The 3806-nt window shown below is 40.0% G+C and overlaps 1 pseudogene; it reads left to right on the top strand.

The window, feature by feature from the left end:
* Positions 1–2918: 2918 nt before the first annotated feature.
* On the top strand, positions 2919–3585 carry LOC100591764 (annotated as a pseudogene).
* The last annotated feature ends 221 nt before the right edge of the window (positions 3586–3806 follow it).

The raw sequence follows: 3806 nt of genomic DNA, 5'->3' as shown, positions 1-3806 counted from the left end.
ATTACTAACTCTGTTTTTGCACACAAGGAAACTGGAGCTCAGAGATGCTAAATGATTCATCCACGGTCACACAGCAAAAAAAGTGCTAAGTCCAGTCGTTTTCTGCCAGCTCCCCAAAGCAGGAACCTGTCTGCTTTCCTACATCTCCCACCACGACCTGAGGCTAGGTCCACCAGTGTGAGCTGATACAGCAACAGACTCTCTGTCCCCAGAGGTTGTTCAGAACAGAGCCTTGGTGACAAGGACCAGCTGCACGGTGGATGAGCAGGGCTTCCCATTGGTGAAGGCTGCACTGGCATGGCTCCAGAGAGCCTGTTGGCCTCATTGTGCACTCATGGGCCACAGCGGTACCATCCTCTGGGTCTCCACCTGACCCCAGACACAGGCACTCAGACTTGCTGGAGCACTTGCTACCAGCTCCCACTAGGTGTCTCTGTTACTTTATTTTTTAGGTGCTAGAAGGCGAACCAAGGCCACTTAAAACTATTCAAATCCAGATAAACGGGCTGCCTGCAACTCCATGGTGGCCTCAGAGAAACCAGACTCCTGTAGCCAGAATCTGTGGGCTTGAGAAGGAGAAGATAAAATAGCTTACATTTATTGAAGGCCTTTTGCATATCAGCCAGTTTACATACCTTAATATTAACAATAGTTAACGCTAAGTAATGCTTTGTATGCACAAGGCACTGTGATGTGCTTTTTGCAAATATTAACGCACTCATACCTCATAACAACCCATAAGTACAGAGGTACGAAGGATTAAGTAACTTGCTTAAGGTCACGCAGCTAGTACACGGCATGGTCATTTGGATCATTCAGGCCTCATAACTACCCTGCAAAATACATGTTGTTATCCCTATTTTGCATATGTGGAAACCAGGCTCAGAAAAAGTAAGAGGCACAACGTTATACAGCTAGACAGTGGCTGAAGCAGAATTCAAACTCAGATCTATTTGACTCAGGCCAAAATATGAGTTGGCCCCATTTCCTGAGAAGGAGTGAAGACCAGATCATAGGTAGGATCCTGTGTCCTTGGCCCCACGTGGGTCACACACACAGCCCTGCAGACTCCACAAAGGACTGTGCAGACCCACTTCTCTGTAGACAGGGCTGAGATGTTCTGAATTCTACCAGGAATTGCTTTGAAAGTAAGGGAGGGGCGACAAAATGTCATCTTTGCATGTAAAACCCCTCTACGGATGTGTAGAGAGAAGCAACTCCCCACTCCAATTCAGGAGGATGAGGTAGAATTGCCTTAGAGGGGGTAGGTTTTGGTTAAAGCCAGCAGAGGTTGCCATAGGTGGGATCTGAGGGTATCTGTGGAAGGCCTCAAAATTGCTCCCTTTAGACTGGTTGGCTTCACTGCTGAATTCTAGGACTTTTAAAGAACTAATACTATTTTTTTCTCCAACTATTCCAGAAAATTGAAGGGGAAGGAATTCTTCCAAACTCATTCTACAAGACCAGAATTACCCTGATGCCAAAAGCAGACCAGGACACAACCAAAAAAGAAAACTATAGGCCAATATTCCTGATGAACATAGTTGCAAAATTTCTCAGCAAAATACTAGCAAACTGAATCTAACAGCATATCGAAAAGATTACATACCATGATCAAGTTGCAAGGATATTTCAACATATGAAGATCACTAAATGTGATAAATCACATCATCAGAATGAAGGACAAAACCATATGATCATTTTAATAGATGGAGAAAAAGTGCTTGATAAAATACATTATTTCATGATTAAAAACTCTCAACAAACTAGGTATAAAATGAACATACCTCAAAACAATAAAGGTCATATATGACAAACCCACAGCTAACATATTAGTACTAATTTTATACCGAATGGGGAAATGTTGAAAGCCTTTCCTCTAAGATCTGGAACAAGATAAGGATGCTCACTTTCACCACTGTTATTCAACATAGTACTTCAAGTCCTAGCCAGAGCAATTAAGCAAGAGAAGGAAATAAAAGGCATCCAAATTGGAAAGGAGGAATTCAAACTGTCCCCATTTACAGGCAATATGATTTAAAAACCTAAAAACTCCACCAAAAAGCTGTTAGAACTAATAAACAAATTCAATAAAGTTGCAGGATACAAACTCATCATACAAAAAGCAGCAGCATTTCTATTTGCCCATAATGAACAATCTGAAAAAGAAACCAAGAAAGCAATCCCATTTACAATAGCCAGGAAAAAAAAAAATACCCAGAAGTAAATTTAACCAGAGGTGAAAAGTCTCTATAATGAAAACTATAAGATACTGATGAAAGAAAATTGAAGAGGACACAAAAAATGAAAAGATATTACATGTTCATAGATTAGAAGAATTAATATTGTTAAAATGTCCATACTGCCAAAAATGATATACAGATTCAATGCAATCCCTATCAAAATACCAATAACATTCTTCCCAGAAACAGAAAGAACAACCCTAAAATTATTATATAGAACCACAGAAGACCCTGAATAGTCAAAGCAATCCTGAGCCAAAAGAACAAAGCTGGGGATATCACACTACCTGACTTCAAAATATACTTCAAAGCTATAGTAACCAAAACAGCATGGTGCTGGCTTAAATACAGACACATAGACCAATAGAAAAGAATAAATTAAGAACCCAAAAATAGCTCTTTGGCCCTGAGGTCCTACAAGCGGCCCCAGGAGTACAGGTACTCAGGGAGGCTGCACAGCCCCAGGCCTGTATTGATCACCATGTCCTGCTTGGAGCCACACACCAGCCACATGTTGGCATGGTTGCCCAACTCATAGAAGTGTTCTTGAATCCAGAAGATATTATCACCTAGAGACTTGTGGGTGTACCAATCGAGCGCTGACATGCTGGGCAGGAGTGCAGCCAGGCAGATGCCTTTCAGAACTTGCCCACTCGTTTAGTATAACTAGTTCTGATGGCTGGGAATGAAGGAAGAGGAGGATGTGCTGCTTATACCTTTAATATTGAGGCTGTTGGATTTAGCAAAGGTGCAAAGTTACCTTATGCAGTGTTGAAACCACCCCCACTATTTCCTGATGCAGATTATAAATCAGTGCCACTGAAAACAGAAGATGAAGAATATATGCTGGCTTTGAAACAGGAGTTGAGAGAAACAATGAAAAGAATGCCTTATTTTATTGAAACAACTGAAGAAAGACAAGATATTGAAGGTATAGTAAAAGATACATGAAGGTATATAAAGAAGAATGGATACCAGATTGGAGAAGACTTCCAAGAGAGATAATGCCAAGAAATAAATGTAAAAACACAGGCCCAAAACCCAAAAAAGCAAAAGACGCAGGCAAAGGCACTTCACTAATACTTCAGATGTGTTGAAAAAAATTGAGAAATTGGGAAAGAAAGGTGACGGTGAAAATTCAGATGAGGAAAATGAAAAGAAAGAAGGAAGCAAAGAGGAAAGTAAAGAAGGTGGTGACGACGATGACGATGATGCTGCAGAACAGGAGGGATATGATGAAGAAGAGCAAGAAGAGGAAAATGACTACATTAATTCATACTTTGAAGATGGAAATGATTTTGGCCCAGACAGTGATGACAACATGGATGAAGCAACCTATTAGGCATGAAATCTTTCAAAAAATATTTTTATGATGCAGCTTCTGAACATTTGGACAGATTTGTTTTGTATTTTTTTCCAATAAGGAATAAATATTTTTGTTTCTGTTTTCTTTTTTTTTTTTTGGACAAATATTTGTTACCAAAATATTCAAAACCACTTTGAGTTTACATACTAATTACCTTACAAATTAGTCCCTGACACTCTGACCTTCCTTCTAAACAC

This window comes from Nomascus leucogenys, chromosome 4 (assembly GCF_006542625.1).
Source record: "Nomascus leucogenys isolate Asia chromosome 4, Asia_NLE_v1, whole genome shotgun sequence".
Taxonomy (NCBI): Eukaryota; Metazoa; Chordata; class Mammalia; order Primates; family Hylobatidae; genus Nomascus; species Nomascus leucogenys.
This window is presented reverse-complemented; position numbering and strand designations above follow the sequence as displayed.